Source organism: Anguilla rostrata, chromosome 3, assembly GCF_018555375.3.
Source record: "Anguilla rostrata isolate EN2019 chromosome 3, ASM1855537v3, whole genome shotgun sequence".
Taxonomy (NCBI): Eukaryota; Metazoa; Chordata; class Actinopteri; order Anguilliformes; family Anguillidae; genus Anguilla; species Anguilla rostrata.
Genome location: NC_057935.1, coordinates 67,876,625 through 67,896,483, shown reverse-complemented (window position 1 = coordinate 67,896,483; position 19,859 = coordinate 67,876,625). Strand labels below are relative to the sequence as shown.

The 19,859-nt window shown below is 49.5% G+C and overlaps 1 protein-coding gene across 1 annotated transcript in view; it reads right to left on the bottom strand.

The window, feature by feature from the left end:
- The window catches only part of raph1a (Ras association (RalGDS/AF-6) and pleckstrin homology domains 1a), an 88,357-nt gene that overhangs the window by 61,462 nt on the left and 7,036 nt on the right, over window positions 1-19,859 (bottom strand).

The following is a 19,859-nucleotide window of genomic DNA, read 5'->3' as shown; positions in this document are numbered from 1 at the left end:
TCAAGCCGCTGACTCGCCAGTCAGTCAGCAGCTACAGGCCCCGCGAGCGAGCTGGCGGTAAGTTTCCGCCGGTTTTTTTTAGCAGCGCAGGAATCATCTGACGGGAGCAGAAAACAAAAAAACAAAAAAACAAAAAAAAACTGCTGCCCGCAGCAACCGCCGTGGGACCAGTCATGAGGAAGCGTGCGGAGGAGCTCAGGAGAAAGATTGGGGATTTGAGGCCTTTTTTTTGCTCTCGCTGTCTACTTGACTCTCTCACTCGCTTTGGGGTATGAGGCCTAGCATCTTCTAGCAGTCCACTCACTCTCTCACTCAACCTCTCTCTCTCACTCTCTCTCTCACTCACAACACAGTATAGATGCCTGCACTGGGTTAGGGCACTTTTTACTGGCATGCAAACATGTACCATCGCATTTATATATGGCTGAATACAGAAGGACATGAAACAATGACTATGGGGGGCAGTGGCTTTCTCTAAAATCTCCTCTCCCTCTGCACAGTCCCCTCAGGCACTGTACCCCTGCTCCCCAGCCTGTACACCCCCCCCCCCCCCCCCCCCCTCCACTCCTACCCCCCCTTCGTAGCCAGCTGTCCACAGAACAACTGCAAAAGCTGTCAACACACAGAGCGGCAGTTGTTTCTGAATGTGAAGCTCCAGCAGGGGTGTGTGTGTGTGCACGTGCGTGTACGTGTGCGTGCGTGTGTGTGCGCGCGTGTGCAAATACTGCTAATGTATCTCAGCTATGTGTCTCGGCATGTGCCTCAGAAAGAACAATAAAGTAAACCAACAGATTTTCCTAATTCCGTGTCCCTGTAACAATAACTAACAAAAGGAAAACAAGACCAGGTCAAAACCTAGTACATGGCTGGACCGTGTATGGGTGTGCGAAATACGACCAATGGCGTAACTTCATCACTCAGTGAGTCGGTCACAGACATTCACGTTTATAGGGCTGGCCCCACTGTTGTGGTCCAGCCAAAAATTCTAGTTATTTATGAATCACCACAACAGGTGACAGATCAAGTGGTCCAGGTCAATGACATACACAACATGGCCACAGAGGGCGCTGTCTCAGTTTCCACCTCACCTATCCTGGCCTCAAAAGCCTCACTTCCAACAGCTGAACCACCATTTTATTTTCCAATGACATTCGAATGTCCGCTGATGTCCAAAACCCCCCAGATCTACTGAAGGAGAAATTAAGCTGCGACAACGACTCCATACTGAACTTATTTCAAGGATGTGTGGGAGGGGTTAAATTCATATCCGGTCAAATTCTTGGTACGGATCTCTAGTCTTATTGGTTGTCTCAATCCTTCCTTGTAGGACCTGAAGGTGTAAAGTGAGTGCCTAGAATCAGTCACACTGGAGAAATAAAATAGTGATGGATATTTCCCGGGAACAAAACGCATCTAAGATCTAGCCCCTAAATTCCAAGGCAATAGCACTCTCAGACTACCCATCAGGTTTTACACCAGCATGAATTTCAGTCCATACAACATTTCCAACAGAAACGCCGGCTCAGGAAACTCACTGCAGTATTTGAATCTCTCTGAAGTGACTGTTAGCAAAGTTTGAAAGTAGAATAAGCAAAGTTTGCTTCAACTCTAAATCAAAAAAAACAAATTTACTCAAAATCTGTGTTTGCTTGATTTCCTCAAAATTACAGTTAGAGTTACAGTAAAATCTCAGTAAAGAACAGGCTGAAGTCTTTTTAGGGGCTTGTTTATTTTTCATTTTTCATAAAATCAGGTCAACACAAATGAAACAAAGCAATAGAGCACAAGGTGATTTATTTTGGTGTAACAAGTGAATAACTTTTGCCAAAGGGAAGCCAGGTCACAGCTCAATAGCCAGAATATGTTCAAGTAAACCAATACAATTTCTGAATTTGACAGGCTGACAAAGACCATGGGTACATTTTAAAAACAAGAACTGACTGTCAGGCTATACAAATGTTCAATATGATTTATTTTTAAGGGAAAGCTTTAAAAATGACCATGGGTTATCATTTTGTTTTAGCCCAGCTTGTTCTTCTTGTGTTGCATTCCCTCCAAGATAAAAAAACAGCCATTGCTTTGGATACTTTAGTAACTGTGTGCTCAACCGAGCGGGAGACCACATTTGATTTAAAAGCAATCTAGTCGTAAAAACTTGTGGGACAGTTAAAGATTTAAACCCCTGACCTTGAACTTGGATCCACTCAGGCAGTCGTTAAAAATATAACAACTGAATTTACATACCGAGAAGTATGCATGTCAAAAAGACAGAGTGCAGCTGATTAGCATTAGTATATTCAATACATTTCAATTAGAATATTGACATGACCCGCACCAAGGAATTACAGCCACTGTATGATGATTGCAGCGCACAACCAATATGGCCTCTGTGTGTATAATATAAATTGAGGACAGATACATATTTGTAACAATTGCAGCCTAACATACAGCACGGTAGACCGATGTCAGGGAATGAGATATTGAAGTCCACTTAGCTCCAGGTTTATGACACTCTAAAGCTCTCAACAGCTCGCAAAAGAAGATTAGCCCCACGCCCTTGGACCCAATCCGGACCGTGCCAAGTGTTCACTGCAGCCAGTAGCTCCATGCAAGCGGCGATCTGTGGTGACCCGGATAGGGGAGGGTGTAGTCCCGTTACCCAGTGACTCCCAGTGGGCTATAGGCAGCCCACGTACTGCATGCCAAAGACGCAAACGAAAGGTCTTCCTCTGACACCATTTCATGTGAGCTCAGCTGCAGTCTGCGGTGCGAAAAGAAGCAGCTGGTGACACCGTGCGTTTCGAAGGAGAACCATTGATGTCTACGCCTTTCCGAATCAGCAGTGGGGCTCGCAGCACGAACATTTCCATCTCGCAAGCCATTTCCAAATTGGAGCGGGAAACGTAGATTCTCAGCCCCGTGTTGAGCGTCAAATTTATATTCAAGAAAAAAAAAAAAAAAAAGGTGAAGATCATCTGCTGGGGTTCCACACGACTGCCAGCAGGCAAACGGCTACAAGCTTTTGCTGAGCGAGACGAGATCAGAGTGCAGTTACAAGCCGATGAGAACCAATGAGAAACAGGCCGTTTCAAAATGGCGACTCCCAAAATGGCCTCTAAAAATCGCCATGTACGCGCGCACCTGCAGCCAAAGCTGAAACGCAAAAAGGTCTTCACAGAGCGCCTGACCGCAGGCTTCTGAAGCGGTTCCTGCACACCGCTGATTTACGAGCGTGTAACCGGAGTCTGAAACGGGCTAAACGCTCTGTGAGAGCGGGAGAGGCGCGTACCGGGGCCGCGTCCGAGGCTACGCCGCTCACATGACTCGCGTGCACCGCAGTCCTCTCGTTTAACAGGAGGGACGTCTCCGCTTCACCAGGGCAGAGCGGTAAAAGGATCCAATCGATTCAGCAGACAGGGTGCAGGGAGCTGTGATGGATTATCCAGCGATCCCCCCCTCAAAAGTGCACGGTGGTTCTCTACGCTCACAGGAGGTTTGCGCGAATCGTCAGAGTCACGTCTCTGTGTCGCTGTTTACGCAAAGTTCCGGAATCTGTTGGGACCCCGAGACTGGCCCTTGGGTCACTCCGCGCACACACACAGGCCTGACAGTGTGACACGTCACGCACGGAAAAAAGAGTCCGTTCGCTCGCAAAAAACGCACCATCTTCTTCAGGAAAGTTTAGCTTGTATAAACGAAGCACATCCCCATGTTGGAATAAACCAGGAATCTGTGATTACTCTCTGTCATTTTCCTCTCAGTTCCTGATTCATCTGTGCGTCTATACTTAGACTAACCCCACCCGCGACAATCTGTTCCCTTAAGAGTGAAGAACAAGGAATCAGCACCCTGTTTTATTTATACATCTGTCTATCTACCTCAAGGCAACCTTTTAAAGAGAGAATTCGGCACTGAAAAAAAAAAAACCTGAAAAGGGCTTTTGTGCATTTTAATTCCCAAACTACAAAAACAACATACTGTAAACAAAAGTAAACAAAACTACAGGCATGTACTTTTCTTACCTGTAAACAGCACACGGACCAATTAGAACTTAGAGACAAGCCAAGTCACTGCTCCGACTATGAGATTCCCAAGGCCTTAATCACAGCAAGCAATCTAAGTGTACTATAACATTAAAGAGATGATATCCTTTTTTTTTTTGGTGGAGATCTCTCATCTCTATCGTTTTGCTGTACATGTGCGCCACGCTCAGTGTACAGGTTTCACCCAGGAAACAGCTTGTAAGGCAATTTCACCCTCCCTCCCCACCCCCCCCCTCCCCCCTCAGCTGCAAGGTGAAGTTGGAGCTACTGCAGTTCTCCAGTCCCCCCCCCCGCCCCCCCGGGGGCGATGAACGCTTCGGTGAGCGCAGGCGTTTGGGCGTGCGCGTTCAGGGAGTTATGACGGGTCCGCAGGACGCAGTCGCAGTCCCATTAAAGCGCGATGCGATACGGAGACGCGCGCCGCTGCGCCGCGGTGCAGGCAGGCCGGTGGACCCGGCAGGAAGCCCCGCAGCTGAGAACACTACAGCCACTTCTACGGTCAAAGAAACACAAACAACCATGACATCACCGACCCAGGTGTCAGGTGGAGTGGGGTGGAGTGGGGGGGGGGTCGGGGGCGGCGGAGGGGGGGGGGGGCGGGTGTGCACACAGAGCACGCGTCACGCCTCTTCTCCCAGCATGCAAAGGGCCGGTTCAGTGAACTACGGCCGTGCCCCTCCCGAGGAGAGAGGCAGCGTTTTTTTTTTTTTTTTTTTAAAGGAGCAGCGCTCCTTTTTTTTTTTTTTTTGAAGGCCAGAGCCCGAGGATAGCCGATCCTCCAGCACAACCCAAAAACACCGCTCACATCAGGGTCAACGTCCCAGCGAACAGCAGCCTTCGAAGTAAGTCTCACGTTACACAAAATGTGTCATCGCTGTGTTATTGCAAACGCTCCGAAGAGAGACTGGAGAACGATTTAAGGATGGAATTTCTGGAACTTGATTTTGCCAATAACTCACTCAAATAACAGCAGTAGCTGACTCTTTAAAAAAAAAAAAACAACAGTACATCCAACAAATTTCATGAAGATGATCTAAAACGAAAATGCAAACCCGTTATTTCCGTCACAGTCACAATCCCTTCCCCCCACACGCAGACAATCGCTTTTCTATGCTCAGTTTTCACCAGCACATCTTTCTCACCCCTCCTCCTCCTCCTCCTCTTCCCCCCCCCTTTGGTTCCACCCATTATCCCTCCATTTGCAACCACCATCTTTGCCAGGGGGCTTTAGAGTCAATTACCCCCCCCCCCCCCCACCCCCCACCCCCAGCTCCCCCCTCCCAAAGGCTAGGCCCCAGTGCTCCACAGGAAACAGAAGCGACAGTCGCCCCGATTCCCCGACGGATACGGGTCACACATCACGCATCGCCATGGCGCTCTGATGTCACCGTCTACAACTCCCCCCGCCCCTCTCCCCTCACCCCCTCACCCCCCCGCACAATGCAGACCCCTGTCCGTTCTCCTAAGGGGAAAAGAAGCCGCCACTTCCGCGAGGTCAGTGTCAGCAGCACAGCCACCAGGAGGCGGCCCACGTCTGCCCACTTACACGAGGTCATCTAAATATTTAGTTTGAAAAAAAGATGACCTGGCGCTCGCTGCAGTAATTCAGCGCCCCCGATCCTTCAGAGAGAGCCCTTGAACGGTCTCTCAAATCAGCACAATTTACTCACACAGACCAGCAAAACATATGAGCTAGCAAATTTTTTTTTTTTTTTTAAACAGTACTTGTTTGAGAGCAGGAGGGTCTAATCTGATCCGAAAAGGGTCGGTGTCTGGGTGCAGGTTTTTGTTGTAGCCAAGCACTAAGACACATGATTCTGTTTATCAAGGTCTTGATTGAAGACCCTGATCATCAGTTATTTGGTTGAACCAGATAAAGCGGTGCTGGGCTAAAACAAAAACCAGTGCCCACACCGGCCCTTTTCGGATAAGATAGGACCCCCCTGCATTACAGTATTTTATGGAAGGGGTGGCAGGAGTTGTGTGCAGAGTAGTCATCACAAAGAATCCCTACTAGGGCTGGGTGATACACTGTGATATACTGAGCTCTGAGACCTTGCTGCTGATTGGCCGACGTATGGTTACCCAACAGACAACAGCGGTGACGGTTTTTTCCAGAAGCATTTCATGCATGGCTCTTTAGTCTGGTCACTTACAACCGCTTTGGGTATAATTACAAAAGAAAGAGAGGAAAAGAAAGGCAATGTACCATACGGCCGCGAAGACCGTCGATAATTATCGTTGTGGTACATCAGCCGGCCCTAATCGCTACATCACTGAGGGCAGGAGCCCGCTAACCTGGAACAACATGGCTTCCTCAATCCCCACGCTCCACCGCCTCGACCCACATCAAAGTCCACAGTAAGCCATCACACACACACACACACACGCACACACAGATACGCACATAAGCACACACACACATGCACACACAGACAGACACAGACACAGACACACACACACACACACAAAAACACACACATACACGCACACACACACACACACACACATATGCACAGGCACACACACGCACACGCACACACGCACACGCACACGCACACGCACACGCAGACACACACACACAGGCTCACCGGTGCTCAAACCAGCATCACTACTTCCTCGTGAGTGGCCGTTAGCCATGTGCCTGCATCATCCTGAGCTTCCGTCCCCGGCCTTGGGAATGATCACACTTCCTGTCTGAGCAGGAAGCGAGGACAACAGGAAAGACAGGAAATGGGGCGACACGCTGCTCAGTAGTCAGATCAAGTCTAACCAGCAACGGCTGGGGGTTCTGAATCATAATTGATCATCATAATCGCTAGTCAGCAGGGAAGGCGAGTCTGGTGACTGTAGTGAGTGACCGTATGCGGACTGAGTTCACCGGGTCAGCGCAACCCAACGCTCCGGCGAGGCCAAGGGCTCGCCTCCGAACGAGGGGTCAGAAAAAAATGAGAAACACGACAGGGGGCAAGATCCGCTGGACGAGAGGACAGCGCCATCCATTCAGAGCGCAGAGCTGAGGGAGGGGAAAAATGACCAGCCAAGCACTTCCTGGCTCTCCCCGCTCCTCCGAAACCGCGCTCATAAATAGCGCGGCATTGTTTCGGGCTTTCGGGCATGGAGTGGCAAAAAAGGCGAAAACGAGCATTCCTCGCCTGGACCAGCGCCCAGCGCCCGCGCATCAGCGACGGAGATCGGAGAGTGGCGTCCCAGGACGGGAGGGCGGGGGGCCCTCTCGCACCCGTCGCCTGTCAATCACAGGTCACACTCTCACCCGCCTCCTCCCCATTCAAAAACCGGCGACTCACCTCCACACACACACACACGCACTGGCAAGGTCAAGCACTCGTACAGTCTCTCTCACACGCCTGGCCTGGAATCCAATTACAGACCGGGCGGCAGTCGCCACTGCTCCCATTCGCTTTAATGGCCTCTGGCGGTAATTACAGAAAAAGAGCCCGACTCCTGTCTCCCGGACGTGTTCTCCGGCAGGACTGAGGGGGAAATACAAAGCTTACTAATACAGCAGGAATACAGTATTAATACAAAGCTTATTAATACAGGAGGAATACAGTATTAATACAAAGCTTATTAATACAGGAGGAATACAGTATTAATACAAAGAGTATTAATACAGGAGGAATACAGTATTAATACAAAGTAAAAGAGTATTAATACAGGAGGAATACAGTATTAATACAAAGATTATTAATACAGGAGGAATACAGTATTAATACAAAGCTTATTAATGCAGGAGGAATACAGTATTAATACAAAGCTTATTAATACAGCAGGACCGCTGAAAACATCACAATGGCGATGGGCATCAGCGGCAGTCAGCTGGAGCCACCTTGACCTGAAGACCTGGCCTCTGGTCCACTTGGGATTTGAACAGGAAAAACAGACTGACTGTGCGGGCGAAGGCTGTTTTACATGGCTACCCGCCTGCTGTGGGACAGGGACAAATTTATTTTAATATTTTTTTTAAAAGCTGTAGATTTACGCAAAAGGGAGCGACACAGTGCTTTCCATGAAGGCAGGGCTGCAGGAGACCGCTCCCAAACCAGGCCTCACAGAGAACCCCGCGTGGGGTCAAGCGGCAGCACCCCATTTCTGGCCCGGGACATCTGCGCCGTTCCACAGAACACCTCACCGGGGCAGGGCAGTGCTTAAACGCCGCGATTTACCCCCCCCCCCACCCCGCCCCCCCCACCCAGCAGGAAGTGCGAGCAAACGGGGGGTCGCGGCGATGGGAAACACATTGCCTCCCTCCCGCTCCGGAGGAGTCACACAGGGGGTACACGCCAGCAGGGAGGAGCAGCAGGAGGAGGAGGAGGAGGAGGAAGAGGCCCCAAAGAGCGGTAGGTACAGGTTTCCGCAGGCACTGTACCCCCTGGGGGGGTTACAGGTTCAAATCCTGGCAGGGGCCCAGCTGTCATGCCGCGCTGCTCAAAAATAGAAGCAGACAAAAAACGCCCCGAAAAAATGTGTTAGGAAAGAAAAGAAAAAAACAAGTATGATGATGTCCAACAACTAGCTGTTTATACTCACAGCTATTAATAAGTCCCACCAGCGGGCCTGAAAAGATGGACAATCACTTTAGAAGATCAGTTTAGAAGATCTGGTTAATTAACCCAACAACAATGCAGCGGAAACAAATTCAAGAGTCACTTTGACAGACTTTAACTGTCACGGCAATGAGGAAGAAGAGCCTCTACGTTCCGAGACGGCCATTTTTAAAAGCGGCCTTCCCCTCACAAACACAACCCGTTACTTTCCACACTCATCCTGGGCCAGAAAACCAAAAACGCCAGGAGCGATCCTCGCTTCTCCTCATGCTTTCATACACCGGGATGCTCCCCCCACTGCCCATGCCAACGCCCACCTCGCCCATGCCCACCGCCACCTGCCCATGCCCACGCCCACCACCGTCCTGTTCATCCCAAGGCCAAGGTGAAAACAAGTGCATACGATGCACACAGACCAACAAATAAGGCAAAAACGGTTAACCAAACAAGAACAATAAGAAAAAAAAGAGATGAAGCAGTGCAGTGTGGGGGATCTCTTATCTGTGCGGCTGTACGACACGTCGCTAAGATCACTTAGCAATCTGGGCACGGAGGGGGAGCGCTGCAAGTCTGAACAAATAGGGCAGACAGAAAAACAGCATCCTGTATCTGATGGAAAGAAAGAAACAAAACAAGCCTAATCTACTCTCCAGGTAAGAGATACTCCTTGGGGAAGCAGAGGGAGGAGAGGAAGAGGGGGATGAAGGGGACCGTTCGTCTGCAGGGGGGACAGGGAAGCTCGACCTCTCCAAATCTAAAACGTGACAAAACCGTTTTCATATTTCTCGTTTTCACATAAAGCTTTCTGGCATTATGTTAGCGTGATTCAATCCCTTTTTTTGAATCAGAGGATCATGTTTGTGTGTTAATTTGACTCGGAAGGACCCTAGAGAGCAGTGCATATTTCCACCCACCTCTACCGACAGGATAGAAACAGCAGCTGGCTTAATTACACCACGCATGAGCCGGAAACAATGGATGGGCAGCATTGACCGGAGCAACATCTAATTTCAGCCTAAAAGGTCAACTAAACCACGACCCTAAACGTGACCGTTACAACATCCAAAACAGAGTTAAGAACGACCCAGAAATCAATGGGAGGGCTGCAGAGAAACGCAGTGGCTTTAGGACATCATTATTGATCAGGGAAGCACCTCCAGGACCCAATCACACAGAGAACAGGATCCTGGCCCTTCTGACCAGAGTGTCACCTGTAGAGACAACACGGCTTTCCCACAGCAGATTATAAACCAGGATTAGCGCTCTTTGTTCACAGACACACAAGTACAGCCTTCCTAATCCAGGCCTCTCCAGTACGGTTAGTTCATCTATTAAACACATACACATAACCCGGTCCCGGCCCCTTCCACTGTGTGATTACCATCTACACCCGCTCTCACTCAAACACAAACACACACACAAATCCTGCCCATTACAGGTGGATTAGCACCTTCACACGCAACACAGCCCCTGTCCTGGCCTCATTATGAGTTAGTTTGTGATGTTCACCACACACGCACACACACCTAGCCTTTCTATAACAGTGAGTTCATCACACAAAACTCACATCTAGCCTTTCTATAACAGTGAGTTCATCACACAAAACTCGCACACACACACACACACCTAGCCTTTCTGTAAGTGAGTTCATCACACAAAACTCACACATATACACACACACACACACACACACACCTAGCCTTTCTATAACATTGAGTTCATCACACAATACTCACATACACACACACACACACCTAGCCTTTCTATAACAGTCAATCACACAAAATTCTCTCACACACACATCTAGCCTTTCTATAACAGTAAGCTCGTCACACAAAACTCACACAGACACACACTCGCACAAATACACACTGACACGCACCCCCCACGCAGCTGAGCAGGTCATATTCACGCACACACAGCTGTGTAGGAGATCCGGATTCCACAGCGAAAGACCAGATTACTTTCCGCACTTCGCTTCTTCCTCACCACGTTGGGTCTAAGGGGTCAGCCTCCACACACATGGAGCGAATTAACGCGGCGGCAGGAATTTTCTCACGGTTACGCAAGAGTTAAAGCCACCCCCCCCATACCCCCGCCCCCCCCCCACGCCCCCAGCCCCCTTCATCTTACCCCCAAGCCTGTTTGAACAGCGGGTCCACTCCCGCCAAATTCAAAAGGGGGGGTTTTTTTACGCTCATCCGTATCTTTACGACACACGGGGAACGTCGATCGAGGGAGAGAGAGACAGAGAGAGAGAGAGGGAGACAGAGAGGGAGAGAGAGAGAGACAGAGAGAGAGAGACAGAGAGAGAAGAGAGAGAGAGAGAGAGAGGGAGAGACAGAGAGAGGAGAGAGAGAGAGAGAGAGAGAGAGAGAGAGGAGAGAGAGAGAAGAGACAGAGAGAGAGAGAGAGAGAGAGAGACTAGAGTCGTAGAGCGGCGTGACCCATTTGGAGTTTACGAACTACGGCGGGGCACCGCGTGAATTCCAAAGTCCTGAGGAAACGCGCGCGCTGGCTGCACATACGTGCGTACTCTCTAATCCACCGTGGCCCGTAAAACAGGGACTCTGACATTATTGGTCACGGACAGAGAAGCTCCATTTGGAGTTGCATAGAAAACCTGGGAGGGACTTATTCCGCTGCAGAATGGGATTGTTGTAGAATACAACCGGGTAAAAAAAGAAATAAAAAGAACACACAAGCGAGTATAAACGTATACACACATGCACGCGCACACACACACGCATGCACACGCACTCTCGCATACACGCTCACTCACACAGGATCAGCTTGCCCTTGAGAAGTGCCCCTGCCATTGGGCTCTGTCTTGACTCTCCAGCATATAGCACAGCAAGCAGAGCAGAGGAGCAGAGTGGGACAGTGGAGCGCTGCTGTCTGTTGGGGGGGGGGGGCAAGGGGGGGGACCCCATGTTTCGGCTGAGCCGTATCCGTTACAGTGTTCATTTCACACACACCATCCAGCGTGCTCTTTGCTCTCTCCGCGTGGGGGAAACAGATACAAGCGCACAAATTCTTCAAGGCCTTCGTGGGTCAGTAAGAAACAGGAAGCGAAGTTGCAGGACAACTGTTCACAACCTCAGGGGTCCTGTCCAAGGGGTACACATCGCGGGCCAGAGAGGGTAACCATGGTCTCTCACAAAGACCAGAGCTTTCAGTCCGTCTCACAAACTTCAGTTTCATCACAAAAAGTTCCAGACGGCTGAATCGAGGCAGATCGAGCCCACGCGTAAGCAAGCTGACACAAGCACTATCCACTGAGAAGATTCCTGGAAAATCATCTGGAAAAGGGCCGGGAGGCAGAGAGAGCCGTTTCATTTCATTAGCACCAACCGCGCCAAAGAGCACAGACGGTAAGGGCTGGCCCAACGCAAGCTAATATGCATTATTTAAAAGAATTTCATTTCAAATTCTAGACCCTCGGCCCACTTCAGACCGGAACGGACCGGCCTATCGAGACTCGTCCCGAACCTCCAGTTGGGCCAGTCAAGGAGGATTCTGGGTGAGTTTTTAGGAAAGCGGCGGCTCACGCCCCAAGGTCACGCCCTTCCACGGACGGCTCTCCCTCATCTGCGACATTTACACAACAGGGAGGGTCAAAGGTCACATCGACAGTCTCCGTGACAACAGTGCAAACCGCTCGATACGCTCGCGATTGAGCGCTCGATCGTGGTCTTGTCATGTTTCGTAAGCGATCTAGTCGTCACGCGCGCGATCCTTTCGTTTAGACGATCGCTACAATTACGTTCGCGTTTCCTCTGAGGCATCTGGAATAATTCTTATAAGTAACTGTATCAACAACTTTAAACAACTTATAATAATTGTAAGTCGTTGAAAATTGAGGAACTCAAATTTTGGATTTCGGTCCTGGAGCAGCAAGCAGCAGGTCTTACAGTTTCAAGATGGACCTCCTCAGAACCACAGGAGTAACCTGGGAGCACCGAACTGAGACTGGGGAGAGGGGAGTCACAGCATCCTTTCAAATGGAAGAACAAAACCCAGGCCTTTAAAACCTGGAAACACCCCTCCACACTTCACCGGTCCGCTACAGGGGTTCGTAGTGAAACACATTTCTAAATCCGGCCGGTGAGTAAGAGAAGTGAGAGTCGTCGAGTGAGACAGAGCCGGGTCACTGAGGTTACTCAGAGGTACTCAGAGATAAGGGGTGCTTTCTCCTCTCGAGCGCCGATGGCCGACCACCAACGACTGGACCCTCCGTCTGATGGACCTCACGGACTTCAGCCTCCAGTTGCTGGCCAACGAGATCTAACGAGTAATACATATATACATAAGGCTTGAGCCTATCCAAGCGACGTACAACAAGTGAACCTAACCGGACAGTATGCAACCTGAGAGATACGGTCCAAATGCAGGGAACACGATAGTTCAACTGGACCTGAGTTAACTGATTAACACTCGACGCAACGCAGTCTATGCTCCACACACAGAGTGAGTCACTACAGAGACGTGGAACTTCACTGACTAAGGAGGACCCGCACGCGCGACACCTTTAAACAAAGCCAAAATACTTATCGGTGTAAGACTGCACCTCAGGAGAGCAGCACACTGTGAATCTGTGAGTCACAATCATTGCCTAATCACAATCACAAACACTCCGCACTTAAAAAAAAAAAAAAAAAAACATTACACATCAACTCTGTAACAAAAATAGTCATTTGGACATTACCGTAAGGGAAAAGTGAAGAGCCGTATGGAAAGAAAACACAAAAAAAACACAGTGCCAAAGTAGTATTACTGCTGGCATTTCGTACCTGGTGTTTATCCAATACGGAGTTCTCGCGTTGCGCAAGAGCGCGCAGCCTGACAAGATGGGCGTGCGATGTGGTCACAAGCACAGCCGGCAGCTACCGTAATGATTTTCCGTGTAAGCGCTAGCTAAACGATAACCGTGATATGTTCTCGTTCTGCCGGCGTAGGCAGTATTCTGCGGGTCCTGCAGCTTGGGCTGATTGGCAGCTACACTGGTGTGTGTATTACATCACTGCACGGCGAACGTTACGCCTGCAAAAAATCTAACTTCTCCCCGGTATGGGTTTGTTTTGGTCAGGATGGTGCTCTGTAAAAAAAAAAAAAATGGAGTCAAAACAATGATTTCCCACAGGGACGGTAAATTGAATTTCGCTACCGAGGGTGAAAGAAAATAACGGCAAATCAAAAACGCAAATATTTCCACGACACAACGGCAGGAAGAAAACTGAGAATCCAGCTGACAATGAACTAACCAAAACATTCTACCTCATACAGTGCCAAAATAAAACTGCACTGTAAAACTGAAATCTTAAAAGGAAAATGCTACTTCACCATTTTTGGGACTATTTTACACAAAATAAATGACTCCAGTGGCAGCACCAACAAAGAACAAATGCAACTTCAACCATTTTTTTGCAACAACCTCCAACTACGCAAGGGAAATGAATGCTTGCTGCAGAATATGCAGTAAAAATAAAAATGGCTAATCCAGAAACAACACAGCCATTCTGACAAGTCTTATCAGTGGAAAGTACACATCATCCCACATCCCATCACTAGCAGGAGGCATGACCCTGTTCACTGAACCTGACGGCACAGGAGAATTCTGGTATGGGTAGGCACAGGGGAGGCGAGTGCGGATGCTCAGAGAGTGGGGGAAGAGGGGCAGACGGGGTGAGGAGCGAGGGGCGAAGGGGCGGGAGGTTACCGAGAGGTACTCCAAAAACGTGCCCAAAATCGGGAGAGGCACAACAAAAACTACATCACAGGCGTTTAGCAGACGCTCTTATCCAGAGCGACTTACACCGCATCCATTTATACAGCTGGATGTATACTGAAGCAATGCTGGTTAAGTACCTTGCTCAAGGGTACAAGGGCAGTGTCCTTACCCGGGAATTGAACCTGTTACCTTCAGGTTACAAGACCAGTTCCTTACCCATTATACTACACAGCGGTACTCCCTCCAGCAGGCTGCAGAGCGCATACCCTGAACACTCCGTGAAGGCCAGAGAGCGTTCGGTACTCAGCAGCCGAGACCCAATGAAAGTAGCCCTGCTTGGAGACAAAACAAGGCAGAGGGGCCTCTATGACCTTTAAGAATGACATGTGTACGTTCTTCTACGCTGAATATGCCACCGTTGTGCTTCTCATAACACCTCGGGCAAGGGAAAGCAAACAAAGATAAACTTTCAATATCCATGGGTGTGTTGGCACGCATCGCATCACATATGGCTTCTGTAATGGAACTATCCACAGACATGGCAAAAAAAATTTTTATATTATTTTCCTTGACATATTCCAGTTACTGTACAAGGACTGTGGATTTCTGAAAGAAATGTGGATTTTTTTTCTTCATATTCCTCTGGTAAAATAAACACCTCTTCTTTATTGATTCACAGGGAAACGTGTGTGTGTGGTTATAAGTACAGATCCCATTTTCCAGGCAGACAAGCTACTCCCAGTTAGCCACATGAGGAATTGTTTAAAAAAAAAAATGTTAAAAAAAACTTGGCTCTCCGGGACCAGAAAGAAATGAAGAACCAACAACAAGTTTTCCAAATACGCACTTGCACATTACATCAACGGTGACACTATTCAGTATGCGTCAGATCCATTTGAATTGGCCTTGCGTGCCATTCTAGGCCTGGTGTCCCCTGCCTGGACAGCCCTGGTTGCTGCCCCACCTCTTCCCTAAAGCCAACCATTCGCGCTCAGCCAAGAGCGCAAAACCATCTGAGTGGAAAAATACAGAAGATATGAACAGGAAAAAAGGCTCTTCACTCCTACTGGACTTTTGACAAACTGAAGCATATGGAAGAGTGGTTGACTTGGGTCTGATTGAAGCGACTGCTTGTCAGGGATCAGACCCATGGGCCCTTGACCCTTCCGATAATCAAACTTCACAATCCCGCCCAGCGATGGCTGCTGTCCTTCAACCTGATGGAGGGCCTACCGCCATAGTCCTGGGAGGACACGGGGTCGCTCAAAAGAGCTGGTGTTTTCTGTGTCCCAAGTCTGAAGCGGAACCCAAGTATGACCCTTCATAGGGTGTGCTGTGAAGCCTCACTGGCCACTGTTGAGGGAAAGAGACAGGAAGTGGGGAAACGCCAGTAGCCTTCAAGGTGAGATGCAATCCCGCCAACACTTCCTGTCCGGACAGGTGAGAGAGATCCCAGGAATCCACAGCTCCCTGTTATCGCTCTCTCTCTCTCTCCCTCAGACTGTTCCGGAGCGTTCCGCCCTCTTCCCGCAATTCCACCGGGATATTGACTCTCGTGGAAACGGTCTGGCTGATAAGGGAGGGCAAAGTCTGCCCGTGTCCATGCCCACCACCGCTCAGAGGGTGCTTATTCTACAGCGGGGAGGGATAGGCTCACTTTTTCAAAACACAGGGTGGCTTCGCCCTGAACGTTCAGCTCAAGCCATTACGCGATGCCCAGGCACCCAGATGTGCCAACAGAAACACTGTGTAAGAGAACAGGTCTTGAGGGACTCAAGGCACAGTATGCAAAGAGATCACAGTACTCAGAGACAATATAGTCACACCCCCCCCCCCCACACTTTACACCCCACGTTGCTCCAGATCACACACAGCTCCATGTGACTCATGGTTGTCAAGGTTTTCTCAGTACCAAACAATGCAGGAAACGATCGAGTGATCACTCCCCCCCCCGCCCCCTCACCGTGCACTCAGACACGCAGCTCTGGGGGGGGTGGGGATAGGGTGGGCCTGCTGAACCGTGCGCAATACCCCCCCCGCAGAGCAACATCACTTCCTGGAGCAAAATAAACACTCCGGCAAAATCAATTCAGGTGCGAATCTCCGCTCACGGGGAAAAAGGAGGAGGGACGTGTGAAATGCCGAACTCACTCGCTCACTGGGAAGACAGAAATTCCCTCGGAGGCAATTCGCTCCGCAGATTTGCATAGCGGTCTGAAAATAAATGTGTCATGACTGCTTGATCATCACACAGCAATCTGCCCATTTCTTTCCGCCCAAGATGCGTGTGTGTGTGCCGGCATTGTTTTGTAAAAATGAGCGGCTCCCCCCACCACCCACCGCCCTCCACCCCACCACCACCACCACCACCACCCCCAAAATTAGAATGCCTCGCAGCAAATTATATCGGAGGGACAGTGCTCATTTTTGAATCTCGGTACAGGAAACCCCCTACAATCAAACATTGGGCTTAATAAAGCGGGGCATCCATCTCCCAACCCAGCCCAGACCCTGATTACCCCATAAAGGGGAACAAAGGTCTTCCTCCACAGAGAGCTGAAAGGTCCTACAAGTACTGGGCCTCCAGCACCAGGCTTTACCCCCATCCCAAAGAGCGAGGAGAGGGGCAGGAAGGGACAATGGCACATCTGCATTTCTCAGCCGTTCACCGAGGTGGAACAAATGGGCAAGAGACACAGACACAACGGCCTGAAGTGTGGGAGGAGCTCAGAGGCCCCGAGGAGGCGCAACCCGCTGAGCCGGAAGGACCGGCGGATGAAGACGAGGTCGGCTCTGCTACGGATACGTCAAGACATCTGACATTGAGCGCCAGCCCTGTTTGCTTGCCCGCTTACTGGCCTAGGAGGTGCCGATGTCACTCTAAAACCATCCCATGAATGCCCATGAATGGTGTTTCACTGAGGGATTCTAACTTCCATATTTTGATGCCAAGCTACCCGCCCTTGACCGCGCCCTTTTACTCTGACCAAAGACCTGACTGGGTCAAAACACCAGGCTTGAGGCACTGAAAATGACCAAAAGCACCCATGGAGAACGAAAGACAGTGAGAGCAAGCAAGGATCACTGGTATGCACTCACTAGCCAGCCGTTAGCAAATATTTCTTTCCATCCATTCATCCACCAATCATCTATCCAGCTATATTCCTGGTCAAGGTCATGAGGGCGGGTGGGGCAAGTTGCCAGCCTATTGCAGGTGCAAAAATATTCCTGCATTCAATTTTGAACATCAGGAGACAACACTGGTTCCAAGCTTATGCCCTATGGCAACTGAACCACTCCCAAAAGCAGGCAGCCAAATAACACCACCTGTCAAAAATAAATAAATAACTTCTAAAAACAATTTTCTTTCTAGGCTATATCTTTTTCACTACTCTTGGTCTTGGTTCTGTGACGATTGATCGAGCAAAACAAAATTAAAGGTTTTGGGCTTTGGTATAAGAGCGGGATCTGACCCAGCAGTAGCACATTTTTTTAAAAACCGCACATACACAGCTGAGGCATGTAGAGAACCTCACATACACAGCTGAGGCAGATACAGAACCTCACATACACAGCTGAGGCAGATACAGAACCTCACATACACAGCTGAGGCAGATACAGAACCTCACATACACAGCTGAAGCAGACAGAGAACCTAACATACACAGGTGAGGCAGATACAGAACCTCACATACGCAGCTCAGGCAGATACAGAACCTCACATACACAGCTAAGGCAGATAGAGAACCTCACATACACAGCTGAGGCAGATACAGAACCTCACATACACAGCTGAGGCAGATACAGAACCTCACATACACAGCTGAGGCAGATAGAGAACCTCACATACACAGCTGAGGCAGATAGAGAACCTCACATACACAGCTGAGGCAGATACAGAACCTCACATACACAGCTGAGGCAGATAGAGAACCTCACATACACAGCTGAGGCAGATACAGAACCTCACATACACAGCTGAGGCAGATACAGAACCTCACATACACAGCTGAGGCAGATACATACCCTCACATACACAGCTGAGGCAGATAGAGAACCTCACATACACAGGTGAGGCAGATACAGAACCTCACATACACAGCTGAGGCAGATACAGAACCTCACATACACAGCTGAGGCAGATACAGAACCTCACATACACAGCTGAGGCAGATACAGAACCTCACATACACAGCTGAGGCAGATACAGAACCTCACATACACAGCTGAGGCAGATACAGAACCTCACATACACAGCTGAGGCAGATACAGGACCTCACATACACAGCTGAGGCAGATACAGAACCTCACATACACAGCTGAGGCAGATAGAGAACCTCACAAACAAAACTGAGGAAATTACAGAACCTCACATACCCAGCTGAGGCAGATAGAGAAAGCATGCAGTGGGTCAGGTCAGGGACAGGCCCTGGGGCCCCCAGACCCAGCAGTGCTTTCTATGTTTTTCTTCCTTTGCCCTGCAGGTCATTCTGTGCACTCCTGAGAACCAGAGAGAGGGGAGGCCCTGACCATAATATCTATCCCAGCTGGAACCAGGGAGACTTTGCCAGGAAAGGTCAGCGTGGTCGTGCTGGGAGAGCTCTCTCAACAGCAAAGCCAGGAGGAGGTGCAGGAGCCCAGTCAAGCTGAACCGCCTCCACTGCGCCACTGAGATCTTCAAAAAGTGCTCCTGCTAAGCTCTTCACAACTGAGGACCAACAGAACCACCCTGATTGAGCTCTTCAAAACCGCTCCCATTGAGCTCTCTATAACTGAGCTTATATAGTCCAACAGAACCACTCTGACTGAGCCAATCAGAACTCCTTCTACTCAGCCACACATAATCATGGTTAATTAACATTCCAGTACTTCTACCACTGAGCTTTTCAGATCCGCACCTACTTAGCCGTAGAGAACAGCTGTGATTGACTTCTTCAGAACCATTCCAATGGACCTCCACAGAGATGGTCAAACTCATCTCTTCAGAACCACCCTTACTGAGCTGGGCTAAACTCATCTGGCCACTGCAGCACCAGTTAAGAGGTAAAAACTCTGCCCCCTTCCCTCTAGCACTACCCCCTACCCCCATCCTGGCAGACGCTGTAGACGTCCGACACTACAACTGGAATTTCACCGTAAAATTTCCCTCCGTGTGAAATCCTGACCTCTGACCCTCTGACAAAATAAAAAGAAAAAAGATTCATCTCAAAACCATCAGGGGGTTGGCAGGAGGCGAGGCATAGTTCACTTTCCAAACATGTTAACTTTATATACGTACAGTAAAAGCAACACAATGACGCGCTTAAATGAAATAAAACACACACACCCAAGCCACCGTTATTACACATTACCACCGTCAGCCGTCAGCCGCCAACGCGCCAAGATAACAGTAAATAGGCGTGTGCTTTAAGTTTTCTACTCTTGCCCAACACAATAATTGCCTGGTAACACCTAAAAATGACGTCACTTGAGAAAGACTGGCGTTGCCTCGCCTTCTCCACAAAAGGCCGTGGGCGG